General features: G+C 41.0%; 1 long non-coding RNA gene across 1 annotated transcript; it reads right to left on the reverse strand.

Moving 5' to 3' along the window:
- Positions 1 to 1,479: 1,479 nt before the first annotated feature.
- LOC122103851 lies at positions 1,480 to 9,990 on the reverse strand. Its single transcript, XR_006146841.1, has 3 exons — positions 9,890 to 9,990; positions 5,694 to 5,775; positions 1,480 to 2,307 (listed from the first exon to the last, which is right to left on the reverse strand). It is a non-coding gene; the product is annotated as an uncharacterized LOC122103851 (long non-coding RNA).
- Between the last annotated feature and the right edge of the window lie 8,896 nt (positions 9,991 to 18,886).

Below are 18,886 nucleotides of genomic sequence, written 5' to 3' on the forward strand. Positions count from 1 at the left end.
TGCACTCTGTCTCTGGTACCTTTCCATTGTGGGGCCGCCATCCTGTGCTCAAATCAGTCTTCTTATGCATGCTGCCCGAATTTTCCCTTCTGGGCAAAACCTTTGTACTGTTACAGTTCTCTTGGTGTGTCTCTCTAGCCGCGGACTTTTCACTGGGTCGCTAAAACTGGTTTCTTGGAGACAGCTCAGTTAGAGCCCAGCTGCACCTCTGCCATCTTCCTCCGCCTCTGAGTTTATGGATTTATAAAGAAAAAAGGTTTGTTTAGCTCATAGTTTTGGAGGGTGAACGTCCATCTGTAGTATCACCTCTGGTGAGCTGGCCTTTCAGCAATATCACGTGGAAGATTACACTACAATCAAAGTAGCTTCTGAAGGAGAGATCAGAATGAGGCCAAGAAGCTACAGCAAAGGGGAGGTGTCAATGTTGTAATCTCACACAAGGCAGCACCTCTTAAAAGTTCTACCCCTTCTTACATTACCATGCTACCATGCTTCCAATGAATCCTTGAAAAATAAAACACACCTGCTGGGCACTGGTGGCTCAGGCCTGAAATCCTAGCTAGTCCGGAAGATGAGATCTGAAGATCTAGGTTTGAAGCCAGCTGGGGCTGGTTGTGAGACTCTTATACCCAGCAAATCTCCACAAAGTTGGATGATGAGCTGTGGCTCAAGGGGTAGAGCACTAGCCTTGAGCAAACAAACAAAAACTAAATCAAAACCCTCAGCACCAGTGCTCAGGCTGAGTTCAAGCCCCAGGCTCAAAAAAAAAAAAAAAAAAAAGGGAGGAAACAAAATACATCCAAACAATAGCAGCTGAGTTCATGTCTTTATTAGCATTTTGTCCCTTTAAAACTTAATAACATCTCATTTCTATATCCTATGATCTGTTTAGTAAAATGATCATTTTGATTTTTCTATGCAGATTAGTTTTGAAACATCAGTGTTTGCAAGAGAACATTCTGATAATTCATGGGTGCTAGCAGTGTTTTTGAATTTTGCTCATGAACAATAATCCTTTCCCAATTATAAAACTTGCTCTGTGCATAGCACAACCCAGAAGATAAATTGTCTTCACTATTTATTTATGTATTTATTTGTTATGCTGGTATTGGGTCTTGAACTAAGGGCTTGAGTGCTGTCCCTTAGCTTTTTTGGTCATGGCTGGTACTCTACCACTTGAGCTACACCTCTACTTCCTGCTTTTTTGGTGGTTAATTGGAGAGAAAACTCCTATGAACTCTCCTGCCAAGGCTGACTTGAAACCATGATCCCCACCTCTCAGCCCCCTGAGTAGCTAGGATTACAGGGATGTGCCACAGGTGCCTGCTAGGTGTTTTCACTCTTAAGGTTTTTCTCCAGCATTGTTTCTGGCAAGCTGCTAGTTCTCTAATTGCTCCACATCAGGCCAGTCCCTCCCTCTCTTTTCTTACATACTTGAATGGCACTTAGTTATATTAAAAGCTGCGATGGTTAAAAAAAAAAAAAAAAAACTATTGGAAATCCTTATGTGAAAAACATTCTATCAACATTCCCAGCTCAAGGTAGTTAAAAGTGTTTACTGTTGGTATGCAGAGATAGCTCCAGGACCAAGTTATTACTAATGCTTGAGAAAACATTGTCATTTTTTATTAGAGTTGATTCAGAGCTAAAACTCACTAAAGTAGAAATACTACTAGATGAGCTACAAGCAGAATTAGCTATTCTTTAGGATATTTTAGCCAACTGAAATCACAATTAACTTAGCAGTACGTTTATTGTCAAAAGGCCTCTCGGTAGGGAACTCTGAAGCTGAGTTGTGTGACCTGGAAAAGGTTGGAGGGGTTGGAATGCTGCCTCGATGGTACTGGGAACGCTGAGAACCAGCCACGGAAAGGTTGGGACAGCTCTGGAGAGCTTTAAGAGCCTGGAAGGCCGCCTCCTTTCTTAGAGTTGGAAGGGCTGAGGGCTGGACCTTGAAAGCTAGATAGAATAGAATACATGTCTGAATCATGCCTGGATTGCAATCTTTGCTCCCCAAACAAGAAGGGAGCCAGCTATTCACAGAAAGTCTGTTTTGTCTCCATGATTGTAATAATAGCACAGATGTCTTGTTTTCTGCATGTCCCCATGGTAACCTTCCTGGTACTAAATCTAATAAATAAGCTTGCTTATGGGAAATTGGGGTCCAGATGCCGGTGAGCACCAAAACCCCTGGTCTCCGCTGTCTCTATGTCTTTTCTCATTTCTTCAGCTCTGGAATCTCTTCGAGCTGTCCAAGGTAGTAGGCGGCAACACTTCTCAGTAGAACAGGGATTCCCAACTGCCAGCCTATGATAAATTGATGGGAACTTTAGAGAGAGGTTGATAGCAGCTCTTCAGATAGTTGTGTACAACCTGCCACCAACTGTACTTCTTTGGATCCTGTAGTAATAGCAGATGTAAATGCTTGTGCACACAAACATTATCCACCCAGAATACCCTGTAGAAAAAATGGTTGGCATGCTCCACTAATAGCAAAGCATCATTTCCTCGCTGCCTTCCAACGCCACCACCTTCTGCATATTAATTTCCTTTCTGATTTGGACACTGTCAGTTTCATGTCTTTAATTCTAGTTACTTGAGGATTATAGGTTCAAAGCCAGCCCCGGCATAAAAGTCCATCATACTCTTTTTTTTTGGGGGGGGGGTCCGATCGTGGGGCCTGAACTCTGGGCCTGGGCGCTGTCCCTCAGCTCTTCAGCTCAAGGCTAGCGCTCTTCCACTTGAGCCACAGCTCCACTTCTGGCTTTTTTCTTATGTGGTGCTGAGGAATTGAAGCCAGGGCCTCATGCATGCAAGGCAAGCGCTCTACCACTGAGCCACCTTCCCAGCCCTCCATCATACTCTTATCTCCACTGAACCACCAAAAAGCCAGAAGTCAAGCCATGACTCAAATGTCAAAGTGCCAGCCTTGAGCAAAAACTCTAAGGGACAGCATTCAAGCCACAAGTTCAAGCCCTAGTACCAGCACCAGAACAACAAGAACAAAAATGAAAACGAACCCAAATCCTTCTTGTTATTCTGAATCTCAAAGAAAAAGTCTTCTAGGTAATATTAACTTGATTGGTCACCTCAATTGATAGAGCACGGACATTAGAATTTTGCTCATAGTTGCTATCATGGAAAATTCATCATTTTGATGGTAAATTGTTGAGGCAGTTTGTGCCCTTGGGATGGTTTAACAATGCTATGCATACCCGAGGCTTTCCCTCTGCCTAATCACACAAGAATGTAGAGAATACATTTAGAGAATACATATTCTGAAAATAGTACAGGAATGTATCATAGCCTAAAACTGGATATTGAGAGGACACTCAACACTAGTTGCTCTAAGAGGAAGTGAGGGCTTCATTTGTATCTAGCCTTGATGAGTTCTGGACTGAGATAGGGTAAGATTTAAGTACTTGTGAGGAACTTCTGGCTGGACTTTGATGAATCCATTTCTCAGGCCAAGTGTCTGTGGCTAATGCCTGTCTGTGTTCCTAGCTACCCAGGAGGCTGAGACCTGAGGATCAGTGTTCAAAGCCAGCCAAGGCAGAAAACTGTAAGATTCTTATCTCCAACTGACTTCTCCTTGTCCCACAGCGCCACGGTTGACAGGTGTGCACCACTGCACCCAGCTGTGGGGCAAGAGGGCATCTTGTGAACTTGAACTGTGATTCTCTCCATCTCAGCCTCCCAAGCAGCTAGGATCGTAGGCATGACACACCAGCACTTGATTGTTCTTTCCTAGATTTTGAATGATTCTCCAGAAGGAAGGATTGGGTTTGTCTTTGTTCTTATGCTCCTGTTACTCAATAAAAAGTATGTGATATAGAGGAATCAAAAGCAACCAGTCAGTGATTCATTAATAGTCACCAAGGTGACGAGGTGGAAAAACGGATAGAATTTTCACTAAGTTAAAAAAAATGTTAGTTCTTAAAAAATTCTAAAAGAAAGAAAAATTGGATTTCTGGCTTAATTACTGTATCCAATCTTCTGAGCTCTTGTTTAATATGTTTAGACGTACATAAATTTATTTAGGTTACTAGAGTCCCTTTTAGTTAAAATATAATTTTTTTTGTCATCCTCACAACCTTCAAGCATTAATGAAACTGTTTAATTTATGCCTGAGGCTAAGTCACTTACCAAATGAAGTCACATCCAGAATTCAGATATGGGTCTTAAATCACTTCGGGACAATGAAATCTCTGCTCAGTGCCACCGAGGCAAGTTAATGAAGACTAGGTCTGAGTGGTGGGAGGTGGGGGCTCTAATCCTGATCCTGTGGCCAATTAACTTGTGTCATCTCTGCTAATCAAGGCAGACCCCATGCTGGGGGTGGAGGGTCAGACTTATTATCCTAGCTAATCAGCATGCAAGATCTGAGGATTGCTGTTCAAAGTCAGCCTGGGCAGAAAAGTTCATAAGACTCTTATCTCCAATTAATCATCAAAAGGCTAGAAGAAGAGCTGTGGCTCAAGTGGTAGAGCACCAATTTTTTGAGCAGAAAAGGCTAAGGGACAGCTCCCAGGCCCTGGGTGGCCCCCAATCATTACTAGTTCATCACTAGCATAAAGCAGGGTCAGGGTCTTTTGAACAGATTCTAAGATAGTATCACAATGGAAGCAAAAACAAAACTTCACAGAAAATGTTGTGTTAGGATATTTTGCTGCTATTGTTGTTATATTGTTTTTCTTATTATGGTAGGATCTAAGAGCATTGGAACTAGAAAATCCTTAATGTATCTCCATTAGATGATTCCTAAAGTTGGGTGCCAGTGGTGCACATCTGTCATCCTAGCTACTCAGGAGGCTGAAATCTGAAGATCGAGGTTCTAAGCTAGCCCAGGGAAGAAAGGCCATGAGACTCTTATCTCCAATTAACCAGCAAAAATTAGAAGTGGAGCTGTGGCCCAAGTGGTAGAGTGCAAGCCTTGAGCAAAAAAACTCAGGGACAGCACCCAAGCCTTGAGTTCAAGCCCCCAGACTGGAACCCCAAAATACATACATAAATAATCTCCACTCTAAGGTTCTGGGAACCTCCTATTCAAATGCTGAAGCTCACGTGAAAAGAAGCAAAGCTGGCCATGAGCCACAATTTGTTCTAGTGATCACACCAAACACTGGCTTCAAAATAACGAGCTTCTGAAGAAGCTAAAACTGGTTTTATTCTTAGCCTTAGAGTGAGCAGCCTGCTTATAATACAAAGGTAAAAGACTTGATGTTAAGAGTGCTCTATTCCCTGCAAATCTAATATCCACATCCAATGAATCTGCCACGGACAATTACAGTTGCAAAAATTAGAAATGATTATGGTAATTTTCCTTTAGAGGTTAACCAGATGGGATGTGGAATTTTTTCAAGGTTATCTGCTATATTTTATAAAGACAACCCCTTTTTTGTCTCTGTAAAACACCGAATCCTTTAAAAAATTAAAGATAGAGCTATCATTTCTTTATCTCATTGAAAAAGATAGAGCAACACAATGTTCTGATTAGCATAAACAGACAACAGAGATTCTCTCTTCTGTTATAGTCTCAGATCTCTGATAGGCGGCATTATGTCTGGTACAAGTTATCAAGGAAGGACCAGAAGTTTTTTTGCGATATGACATAAACAAAGGCATAGAAAGCAGAAGGGAAAAGAAAACTGTAGCCACCCTAGAATAGTGAAACCATGTAACATTTTACTAACCTTTTAAAATTCCCAAGATTCAGGTGTAAGTCTGGAGTAGTAGGTTGGTTTGCTGAGATAAAATTAGGTATTTCTAACAATCCTAAGGAATGGAAGAACAGAAACCAAATAGTCATTCTGAAATTTTGTCATAATAGAAACAAGTTATCAAGAGAAAGAATTAGTAATTGAAATGGCATGTATTGAAATCCTCCCACCCCCTACACATATCAAATAAACCTATCTTTACCCCCAAAGTAGACTAGGCTGGAGAATAGTTTGTGAGCAATAGTTTGTTATCTAGCTCTTACTTATATGAATAGGTTTGAGGAAAATCAAGATCTCCAGATGACAACCCATTAATCTATTAGTTAATGTTTTTAAGATGCTGAACTCTTTCAATTTACAGCATTTGCTGGGGAAACACTTTTTATGAGCCTTTCCGATTGCTACACATATTGTGACTGCTCTGTGGTCTGCACTGTCTCAAGGATATTTGTAAAGAGATTGAGGAGCTCATGCCTAGAATCCTAGCTACCCAGTAGCCTGAGATCTAAGGGTCATGGTTCAAAACCAGCTTGGGAAGGCAAGTCTGTGAGACTCTCATCTCCAATTAACCAGCAAAAAGCCAGAAAGGAGGTGTGACTCAAGTGGTAGAATCAAGTGGTAGAGTGCCAGCCTTGAGTAAAAAACTCAAGAGACAGTGCCTAGGCCCTGAGTTCAAGCAACAGTACTACCATATTCTCTCTCTCTCTCTCTCTCTCTCTCTCTCTCTCACACACACACACACACACACACGCATGCATGCACACATAGATGTGAAAAAATAGAGAAAGTACTGTTGTTTAGTATGAAGGGCAGTCCTAGAAAATACAGTAAGGGCTTCTGTAACAATAGGTGGGCATGCTTTATACTCAGTGTAACAAACATAGTAACCTTTGCCCACTATCACATAGTCTGGCTCTGTGAGTGAGCTCGGGTTCTTTCCCTCTTATACAATACCAGTGTGTTACAGCTGTCTGTGTTGTTCTATGGACGTTAGTGAAGCTGGGAACCAGCCCCAAAATTCTGGCATGCTGGCTACTGCTATTGCTGCCCTCCATCTCTAGTCCAGGAGTCCAACTCTCTGCCCAGCATCCTTGAAGCTATGGTAGCGTAAGCTGTGAGTGAACAAAAATCTCAGAATTTTCGTAGTTCCTGACATTGGTAATGACTGACTTTGGTAATCACTGTGGAAATATCATAGGCTCTTCTCTGAAAGTTTGGTAAATAATGAAAAAGATCATGCTTTCTAGGGAGAGGAGAGAGAAAGGGTATACACGTCTGACTGCCAATCACAACAAGCCTTTGAAGTACCAGTACTTGCTGATACAAAAACTCGGTCTTGTCTGAGTTCTTAGTATTGATAGAGCTTAGAGGACAAGGGAAATTCACATGCAGCTCACAAAAACTTGATTGCGTGTGTGTGTGTGTGTGTGTGTGTGTGTGTGTGTGTGTGTGTGTAATTGAATTCCTAGCCAGGCACTAGAAGCTCACGCCTGTAATCTTAGCCACTCACAAGGCTGAGATCTGAGGATCCTGGTTTGAAGTCAGCCCAGGCAACAAAATGCTTCACTCAAAGTAAGCAGCTGTTTCTAAGGAGAACTTAATGTTCACAGCTATTTCCTCTGTACCTTCAGCTATTCATCAGGGCCCTTTCAGCAAGTATACATTAAAACTGAGGCAAAGCATGTATTCCCCAAACTATGAAAAATTGTTGGCAGGTTCTAAGTATGTCTGCTGAAAAGAACACCAGAAGGTAATTCTGGATGCAAGGAAAGGTATTAATTTTCTTCTTCTAGCCTTTCAGTCAGCGAGGCTAGATTTTAATCCTTTTTCATCCTCTTTAAAACAATCTCCATGCAGAGAAACAGATGGTTTACCAGCCTGGCACACCTGTTTAACTGGTTACTCTTTGAGCTGAAAACACAAAGACTCCCAAAGATTTACTAAAAATACTGCACAATTATAACACACACTTCCCACTCTACAGAGTGGGAAGAACCGAGGTGTTTTCCAGTTCTTAAAAAATTTTATTTTTCTCATTAATAAAAAGGTATTTTAATTCAAATTAAGGCAGATCAACTATTTCTTGTCTTAATGGTAAAAGCAAAAAACATGCTCATTGTAATAATTTCAAGCAATTAGAAAAATACGATATGTTTTTTAAAAACTACCCTAAATTTCACCCACTATAAAGATTTTGCGTACCATACTTCCAGGCATCTTTCAACATAGAGATTAATAGAATTAAGGTAATGCTATCTACATTTTACTATAGTCTGCTCTTTCAAATGTATGTCATGTTTTATATATGCTTCTCTGTCAGACCTCAATAATAATTTGGCATAATAGTCAATGTTTTACCATACTTGGTAAGTTAACACTGAATAACAACTGGGTTATTCTGATTTCTTACTTTGATATACGAATTCCATAATCTATAAAATTCTCAAGTATTTATTTTTATTATCTCTGAGATCAATTAATAGCACTATTGTATAACTAAATTAAAGCTTATGTTGTTTTTTGGAGGTTGTTTCCAAGTTGTCTTGCAAAAGTTTTGTATCACTTTATATTCCTACCAATGTTACAGGTGTTTATATTTTCTAACCAGCTTACTAATCCACCAACCCTGGGTATTTGATAGCTAAACACATCATCAAAATACTTATAGTTGAAAAATTAGGCATCAGTTTTGTGTCTTTTCATATTTCTGTAAACATTGAGCATATTCTTACTTGCCTGGTGGCCATTTATATTATTTTCATCACTTACTTAAAAAACATTTTTGGTATTGGGATTTGAATTCAAGGACTCAAGTCTTTTGTTCAGCTTCCTTGCTCACTTGGTGCTCTACCACTTAAGCCATAGTTCCACCCCAGCTTCTTGCTATTTTGAGAAATTTAGTCTTGTAGACTTTTCTACCTGGGCTGGCTTTAAACTATGATTCTCCAGACGTTAGTCTTCTGAGTAGCTAGGATAGCGGATGTGAAGCTGATACCTGGCTATGGGCTCATATTTTTATTAAATTCTTTTCTAACTGCCTTGAAGGTACAAGAGAGTCACAATGTATTTCTTACACTTCAAGAATCTTTAAGAGTACCAGCAAATTACTCTGCTGATGGACAAAACATGCATGCAGCTAGGGGGAAAAATGATCAAAACAGTTCATGTTCTATTCTCAGAAGAGATTTCAGCAGAGACCTGTGGCTCATGCAGAAAATTCTATGAGACTCTCCAATTAACCAGCAAAAAGCTGGAAGTTGAGCTATGGCTCAAGTGGTAGTGTCAGCCTTGAGTGAAATCAGTCAATTGAGAGTTTACAGCCTTGAGTTCAAGCCTCAGTATGAGAACACGTGTGCACATGTACACACACACACACACACACACACACACACACACACATAATAGAAATACAATATTTTATGTTTGATTCCTAAGAGAGATCACATTATTAAAAATAAACAGGGATCACATTATTAGCAATCTATATGTTTAATAAAAGGGAAAGAAAAATAGTAAGAGAACCAATGACTTATACAATCTACTTTTGCCCACCTGCTGTCCATTAAACAAACAGATTTCATTTTCCATTTTTCTTAGAACCAGTAACAGTGACCTTAAACTTAATGTGGTAGATGCTATGCTAACTTCCTGACTCCCCATACTTTGAAGTAGTTATTATTAAATACATTTTGTAGAGGAGAAAACTGAGGCTTAGGAAGGTAACTTCCCAAGGTCACAAAGCTAGTGAATAGGTCTGAGGCTGAGATTTTATTGTAGCTTCACTTTAGTTCCTATTCATTGTTTAAGAAAACAAATGCTGCTGGGCTATGGGGTTGGTACTGGAGCTTGAATGTGAATTTCCCTTGTCCTCTAAGCCCTATCAATACTAAGAACTCAGACAAGACTGAGTTTTTGTACCAGCAAGTACTGGTATTTCAAAGGCCTCTTGAATTTAGGCCTCACACTCTTGCTTGTCTTTTTGTTCAAGGCTGACTTGTATCTCCAATTCTGGCTTTTTGCTGGTTAACTGGAGAAAAGAGTCTCACAGACTATTCTGCCCACCTTGCTACTCAGATCTCAGCCTTCTGAGTAGCTAGGATTATCAGTAGGAGCTGTCTTTGACTGGCTGACTCTTCATAACAGGAGAATTCATAAAATAAAGAACCTACCCTGACCAACAGATCAGTTCAGCTGTACAGCAGAGGCAACTCCCCCAAACCTGAACAGGTCTTAAGGCTGGCCTAGGGCCTCTGTTTCTACACAAGGCAGCTCCTTTTAGTCCAGTGTTTGCTGGAGAGAGGTGTGCACCGCTAGACAGGATGTTAGGTGATATAAATAACACTGAATCACATAGTGAAAGTGATTTAATTTCCTTGCAGCTCTTAGAAGGAAGTCCTTGGACAGACAGGCTGTGTTTGTCAGTAATGCTTTTAACACCTGTTAATTCCTCTTTAGCCTCTCAATCTTTTAATTTTTTTCTTGTTGTAAACAGGCCTCGGGCTCAAGAGCCTTGGGCAAGCAGTATTCATTAGCCTTAACTAATTCTTTTCTTGTTGCATATTTTTTTTCATGAATTTGTAAAGTTTTGTTTTACATCTGTTCGGACTGAGTGATGCTGTTTTCCAATTGAAATAACAGTATGTTTTAAAGCTCAATATAAAGAATTTATGTTATAAAAACTGAATTGGTTCTAAAGGACAATATTAATGATAGCACAGGTGATAGGCAGATAGGGTAATTTATGGGGGAATCTGAAATGTTAGAAATGTTGCTTAGCCAGGTGCTAGTGGTTCACACTTGTAATCCTAGCTACTCAGGAAGCTGAGATGTAGGGATTGTAGTTCAAAGCCAGCTTGGCGGGCGGGGGGGGGGGGGTAGGGGGGGGGAGAGGAAGGGGAGGTTTCAGGGAAGGCTGCAAGACATTTATCTCCAACCAAACACTATGGCTCAGGTGGTAGAGTGCTAGCCCTAAGTGAAAAAGCGAAGGAACAGAACCCAGGCCCCAAGTTCAAGACCCAGTACCAGAACAAAAACCAAAACCATTGCTCTATCTAGACATACTGATCTTACTGACAAGCCGTCCACTCTTAAGGGAAAGGCACTTCTAGTTACTCCCCAAGACATCACACTCAATGTCTTACCATCATTTGTTTTTAGGGATCATCTTCCCAGGTGAGCTGACTTCTTCAATGAACAGGGCAGAACTGCCTTTGACTTTAATTCTCCTGAAAGTTATCCCATCAAATATTTAAAATAAAACGTCAACCCATGGGGCAGGGGTTCACACTCTGGATCCTTCCACTTTTAGATCAGTGTCAATCCTAGTACTAACTGAGTTTTCAATAGTAATACAGCAGTTAACAAGAGTTTAGTGAACATACATATAAAGAAAGTTATACTTTCAACTCAGGAAATCCCATTTGGTTCAGATTTTTTTCCCATTTTTATTCCTTCATCACATTTGTTTTACTTGTGTTTCTTTTCTTTCTTCCATATAGGATTTACTTTAATCCAATTTCAGAACTCAAGTAGCACAATTAAAGTTTAGGATTCTGTGTGTGTTGGCTAGTTTATGATTTATCTGAAAGACCAAACTCTCAAGTTTGCTTAAATAAACTGTTTGTATACCTGCACAAAGGCTTTAGTAGATGGGGAAATGTTCATGGTAATTTTAATAAGGAAAGAAATTTATAAAACAGAATTTCTGGAAAAAGCACTAATTTTTTAAAGCATTATACACATATATGTTCATTCATATATAATTGGAAAACTATGCCATAATATTCTTTAGGTGGAGACTAAGGGTTTATTGATTTTTATTCTTTTTTAAGAAATTATCATTATCAGTTTGACATGTCAGTTTGTGAGTACAATGAACCTTAATCAATGTCAGCCCTTGTAGGTGTTATTGTCTTTAGACTTTTTTTTTATACATTCTTAATTTTCTTCATGGAATTTGTACTTTAAACTTGAAAAACGTACTTAAAAAATATATCCTGTTCAGATATTTCCAAAATGTAGCTTCTATCACCAAGAATGGAGCCCATTTTAGTAGGGGATTTTTGAGAAGTTTCTATTCTTTTCTGCTGAGAAAAACAAAGCAGTGCTTCAGCCCTGCATCATTCCTTACTAAGGAAACCATCTGAGGTGTGGCCTGGGTCAGCATAACACATCTGGCTTGTTGTTTCCCTTAGTTAGTGTGGTGGTAAAGGGATTACAAAACAATAGCTTTTATCATGGGATTTGTGAAAGCCTAATCATTAAATAGAAAGAGGCTGATGCTAGGATGAAATTTCAGCCACCAGACACATCATCGTATTCCTTTGTAGCCACTTACTTCTTCTGACACTGCTTTTCAGTGTGTGTATGTGTGTTATGTTCTGATACTGGGGCTGAAGCGCAAGACCTGGACATCGTCACTTATCTTTTCACTCAAGGCTTGTGTTCTCCCACTCAGGATTCTACAGCTCTAGCTTTGGTTTTGGGGCGGTTCATTGGAGATAAAAGTCTAATGGATTTTTCTATCTGGGCTGGCTTTGAACCAGGATCCTCTCCGATCTGAGCCTCCTGAGTAGCTAACTTACAGGTATGAGCCACTGGTGCCTGGCTGTCAACCTTTTCAATCCCTGAAAGATCCAACAAGGCATCTAAGAGTCACCAATTTTCTGTAGGAAGAGACTGAGCCTCATACAGGTACAAATCCAAACAAGGAAAGGGAATTTCAATGGAATAAAAACCACCAGAGACTTCTGAGACCTAACTACTCTCTACTTCTTGGTCTTTTGCTGAATATTTAGGTGACTATTTTCAGCCCACACCCTACGTTAAAAAAAAAAAAAAAGCGTCATTTTTCTGCTTAGACGTTGTTGATGCTGACAAGTCTTCCTTCTCTCTCCTCATCGTATATCACGTGGTCCTGACTCCACCACCCATTCACTTGAGGGAATGGTGACCACCTCCTGTTCTAAGCTATGCCTGGTAGTTAAATGGTTTTCTCAACCCCTGCCTTAATGGCTGGCGTAGGGACTGGGCCTCTGGAAGTCGCCATGGGCACTCTCCTGGCTACAGGTTTAGCTCAGAAATAAACAGAAGGGGAAGGGGGAGGCAGTGGGCTCCTAGAAGAGACATGTTCTCCTCTAGCAGTCACTGCGTGCGGGCATGAAACCAGGCTTGCTCCTTCCCCACCCCACTGAGCAAGGTGACCCAAGAACCAAGCAACTCAGAGCGGAGGGCCCCAGAGAGGCGTCTCCACAATAACCAGGGCCATACACTTCGCTATTCTCTAAATCGGTTGTGGTAACTTTTTCCTTTTTTTTTTTCTTCCAGCTATCAGTCTGCTGCCACAATATGTCTAATAGTGAAGTATTCTTCAAAGTACAGATTTACCATCCTATTACTCCATGCGTTTTGTGTGAACCCAATTTCATACAAGTTGGAAAGACGAAAAGTGAAATTGCATTAGTCTATAAGTATTGATTTAAGTTAATTGCTTTAAAATTCCATGTTAAATATTAATTCTAAAAGTTTCCATTAAATACAACATAATAATATGGGTAGGTTATGAGAGATTTAAAGCTTTTAGCAATCCAAAATGTCAATGATCTTAAAGTAAATCTCAATAATAGGATTTATGCTTAAACTATATTTTACCTGAAGTGTCCTTGAGATCGAATCTTAAAATATCAATGCTGATAAGAAATGATTAAAATACCTTTATCTGTGAATAATTTATGGAGCACCATCATCAATCTGAAGAACTACAGAGTTCAGTAACTGTATAGTACAACTAGAAAATAATCCTTGCGTTTTATTAAAACGGAATCATTCAGTTCTTTAAATGTATTGCAATACTTAAAAATAGCACTAAAAGGGCTGGGAAGGTAGCTCAGTGGTAGAGCGCTTGCCTTGCATGCCTGAGGCCCTGAGTTCGATTCCTCAGCACCACATAAGCAAAAAGAAAAAAGCCGAAAGTGGCGCTGTGGCTCAAGTGGTAGAGCGCTAGCCTTGAGCTGAAGAGCTGAGGGACAGCGCCCAGGCCCAGAGTTCAGGCCCCATGACCGGACCTCCCCCCCCCCCAAAAAAAAAATAGCACTAAAACCATAAAAGTAGAAGCATAGAAATAAGAAAATATAGAGTTGAGTTCTTTTCTTAAGGTGTGAAATTGTTCCTCTTCAATGGAATTGTTTTATAGCTTGTGTGTCTAGTAGGGTACAAGGCAGGTGCTGAGAGACATGTAATCATGTTATTAATTTCTAGAGGACATGTGGCTGTATTGAAAGCCCATGTTTTTATTTATTGTTACTTTGGTACCAAAATAATTGTGGAACATTTTGATCGACAGCCTCCTGCCCTTCAGCCATGCTTATTTGTAGTTTCTACTTTCTCTCCATTAAACTCAGCAATATTTATTTTGCATACTTGGAACCATAGGCACCTCGGTGTCCATCTTCCATTATTTACTTATATTTAATTTGCTGGATTTATACACTTACATACTACAACAGCATGTGGCCACAGGGGAAATAAAGTAGTTAAACTAGCTGACTATTGATCATTTAGCACGAAATTGATTTGTTTTGTTGATACAAGAAAGTAAGAAAATACTTATACCAAAAGAGAAAGCTCTTAAATTTGTTGAAAAATGCATTAAATTAATGCCATGTTTTTTTTTTTTAAAGAAATTTAATTGGAAAGGTGCTATACCAAGGGGTTACACTTACGTACGTAAGGAAATGAGTGCAGTTCTTGAACATTGTTACCCTTTCTCTGGTTTTCTCCTGCTTTCCTTCCTTTCCCACTCTGTTCTCCCCAAGCTGTAAAGTTCATTTCCAATATAGGTTCTTGTGAGGATCACTGTTGCATTGGTTCACCCTTTGTCCTTTGTCTCACCATTTCTATGATTGCTGTTTTCTTCTATTTAATGGCTTGTGGTTGAGATTCAGATTCGAAGTCAGGATCTGATAAGGTCTAAAGAACTAATATGAATGATCACTAGACTTTACTTCCAAAAAATGTAAAATATTTTAATCCAATGAGACTTTGTTCTAGGGAGAACTTGTGAACAGAAACATCAGTGAGTGAAATTTTGACTGAAAAACATACATGGATATATTACCTAGGAAAATAATCATAGTTGATTTCTTTAATGGTAGATTAAAAAGAGGAAAATTGTGTGAAACAATCTGTCATATTAGGTTTTGGAGTATTCTTGATTTAAATGGATTTGAAGTTAATGAATGTAACAACCAGCTATGAAATTCTACCTTTTCATATCAAATTGATAGCATTAGGGACCAATACTCATGAGAACCTGGTTGAGCAAGTAGAAAACTAATTGATCTAAGCAGAACACTTCAAGGGAAAAGGCAAACAAGAAACCTGACTACTCATGTAAAATGAGTGTCCCCTAAGCTCTAGTCTTAGAAGTGCTAAGCTGACTGTTTGGATAGGATGATAACTGGGACTGTTGAGATGCATTTATTAGAACTATTCAATACTTTTTTTTTTTAAGTGAAAGTGATCTCAAGCCTTGGAAAATCTGCTCTGCTTTCGTAAAACATAAATGCTTACTTTAAGAAAGAAAAAGTCACCAGTGACCACTACTTCAAATTGATATTTGATAAATTTGTTCAACTCCCTTGTGGAAGTTCAGAGGTAAATTTTTCAAGATTGACAGCTATCTGGGTTTTGGTCTTTGAAATTTGAAGAAACCCTTGGGAACCCCATGGAGCCTGAGTCTATATTGGTTTAGCTAAGAAATAGGAGACAGCCCTTGAAATTTCTGGTTTCTACATTCAAAGAATTGAAGTGCAAAAAGTTTATCAAAAAGTAGAAACTAGTATTCAAATACAGAAAAATGATACCAAAACATTGTAGCTTGAATATTCTAAGACACATTTACAATTTTGATAAATTTACTATACAATAGAGAATACTACTCAAATATATATCATGTCAAGTTAGGTCTAGAGTCCATTTATAAGCTAAAATATATCATTTTTTCATTTATTCAACAAATGTATTGAATGATTATTGTAGGCCAGATGCTTTCCTAGACCTTGGGGATAAGAAATGAGAGTCCTATCTCGTGGGACTTAATTTTAATAGATTGTGTTTTACTGGCAATTGTGCTAACAACATAAGCTGTTAACTTCAATGAAGAGTTGGGACTCATGGTATCTAAACAGTGCTAAAATTTCCAGCAGGGAAATAACAAGTAATAAAACATTGTTTCAAGTTTGCCTTGTTGAATAGAGGTCATTTTGGTGTGTTCATATTCCTTAACAGAAATAACAGAATCTGATTTGTTAATATTGCCTGCATGGAAGACCGACCTATGATACCCACATCTATTTTTGCTTTTGTGCTCATCCTGGGGCTTGTACTCAAGACCTGAGCACTGTCTCTGAGCTTTTGTACTCCAGGCTAGCTCTCTACTTGAGTCACAGCTCCATTTTTCTTTTTGGTAGTTAATTGGAGATTAGAGCCTCTTAGACCTTCCTTCCCTGGGATGGCTTTGAACCATGTCCCTCAGATCTCAGCTGCCTGAGTAACTAGGATTACAGCTGTGAGCCACTGGTGCCTGGCAATACCAATATGTGAACATAATGTAATACTGCAGAAGAACACCTTACTAGAGGAGGCTGAAAAACAGATACTTTTAGAGAATTTGTTTATCAACTACATCTCATTGTATCCAAGGGCACTAGTGTAAGTTTTGCAGGTCTAGCTCATTAGTTTGCCTCATTTATAGAATTTAACATTTATAGAATAAACTAACACTTATCACATTCAACAATCATGAAGACCTCTCAGGAAGCAGCCAATCAAGTACATGTGGAAAAACTGTAATATCCAAGCAGACCTTCCTAAGAACTTCATTCACTATATTGATATGTGATGGAAATATATATTGAGGGCAATTACTTTAATTTCCTCCAACCCCATGGAGTAGTTAAGTGGAAGTAGGCTACTGCTTCCTCTTAGACAAGATACTTTTCCCCATTAAGTGCTACTCAATTATTTTTTAATGCGAATCTGGCTCAAGAATATTGGTGATAGCTCGGTGCCGTGGCTCACATCTATAATCCTAGCTATTCAGAAGGCTATCTGAGGATTGTGGTTCAAAGGCTACCCAGGCAGGAAAGTACACAAGACTCTTATCTCCAATTAACCACCAAAAAAGCTGGAAGTGGTGCTGTGGTTCGTGGTAGAGTGCTAGCCTTGAGTGAAAAACCTAAAGGACAGTGCCCAGGCCAAGTAGAAGCCTCAGTAATAGCATGTTCACATGCATACATACATGAATATAGGTGGTGAGATGGAGGTCAGTTTTTGTAGATGCTGGAAAATAGGGGAGAGGGATCCATATCCATGGACAGATTTTGTGTCGGGTGAAGGCTGAAGATGTAATCCAAAACTATTTTCCTTAAAGACTTATATTTTATCTTTAGAAACAATGCAAAGGCTATCATACCACATGTCCATATTTGTTTTGTGTAAAAACAATGTTTTAATTTCTTGCCATTGATTGATACTGTTGCTCCTCAATATGATGAACTGTATTTCTACCTCTGTTTTCCTGGTCTAGCACCATGTTGTTGGGGCATTTGTGTCTCCAGATTGAGAATAAAGGGGTAGCCTAAAGTTAACCCTTGGAATGCCTGAGCCCTGATGGTTATCAAATTGCTCAAGTTACCCAACTTCATTTTCTCAACTGCTAACAGGTAGTTAAAAATGCCAGTGTTTCTGGAAAGATCAATATGTATTAACTAGTTTATGCAATAATCTGAACTTGTGTTATGTAAATATGAAATGGTTTATTTTTTATCCACTTACTGCTTTCAAGCTACACAACATTTCAAAACCAACCTGGGCAGGAAACTCTGCAAGACACTTATCTCCAATTAGCAAGCAAAAAGTTGGAAGTAGAGGTGTGGCTCAAATGGTGGAGCACAGGCCATAACCAAAAAAGCTGAGGTATGGTGGCCGGGTCCTGAGTTCAAGACTCACTACAGTCACATACACCCCATACACAAAGACTTTCAAGGGAAAAAAGTAATAAATACAATATTACAGTAGATAAAAGACACTCAAATGTATTGTAATTCGGAACTTGTTTGGATGCTCATTTGAGCTGTAGCTAGGATGGCAGGCGTGAGCCACTGGCGCCCGGCTTAAAAAATCTTTTTCGGGGCACTGATCCAAAGGGATGAATGGGTGTGCTGTCAGGGATTTTATTCCGTACGCCGCATCGCCGACGTCCACCGGTCTCGGGTCTAACTGCGGACGACGGGAGGCTGACCCCGCCATCTTACCTAGTTCACTAGGTCTGACATCTTCCACCGGATGCGGCTTGGCGATGCGCCCCGGCGCTTCCCGAAGGGTGTGGCGTGGGCCAAAGGCCCAGCGAGCATTTCAGACGTGATCAGGGCCCATCCCAAGCCCTCCCTCCCTCCCCCCTTCCCCGCCCTCCTCCTCCCCCCGCCCGGCCCCCGCCTGCCCCCTCCTCGTCTGTAGGGCACCAAGAGGGGAGAAAACCGGAGCGGGAACACGGAAGGAGGCCTGGGAGGCGTTAAGTGCGTTCTCCAGACGGCGTCGGGTTTAACAGGGCCGGAGCCGGCGGGCGCGGTCAGGGGGCCTCCGCAGCCGTCGGGGCTCCCGGGGCCTTGACGTCAGCGCCCCCTCACCGTCTCCCCCAAACCCAGACAGGGCAGCGTGGGGAGTCGCGGGCGCACACCCCGGCCCCGCTCTGCGGCTGGCCGTCTGAAAGCACGCTGACCCGGATAACGAGCTTCCGCCGGGTGCACACCGCGGACACGACGGCACGCCCCAACCCGTGGACCACGTCTACGACAGCCGCGGGGACGCTTTACGGCAGCGGCGCGCCTGCGCACGTCTCCTCCCCCCCCCCCCCGCCGGCCTCCCCCGGCCGGCCGGCAGGGGGCGCTGTGGGGACGGCGAGCTGCTCCCTCCCTCGGGGCTCGGGAACCCAACGTCCGAGGGCGGCGGTGACGCGGGCCGCGGGCGTTCTATCCCCGCCGGCCCTGGACTCTATGGCTCTTCTTCCTCCAGCCTCCTCCGGGCTCTGGGCCCGCCGCCCCGGTTGCTAGGCGGAAGCGTGGCGCGGCGGCGGCGGCTGCCGGGGCGTTTGAAAAGCGGCCCAGCCG

This window comes from Dipodomys spectabilis, unplaced genomic scaffold (assembly GCF_019054845.1).
Source record: "Dipodomys spectabilis isolate Male_0828 unplaced genomic scaffold, ASM1905484v1 ptg000019l, whole genome shotgun sequence".
NCBI lineage: Eukaryota > Metazoa > Chordata > Mammalia > Rodentia > Heteromyidae > Dipodomys > Dipodomys spectabilis.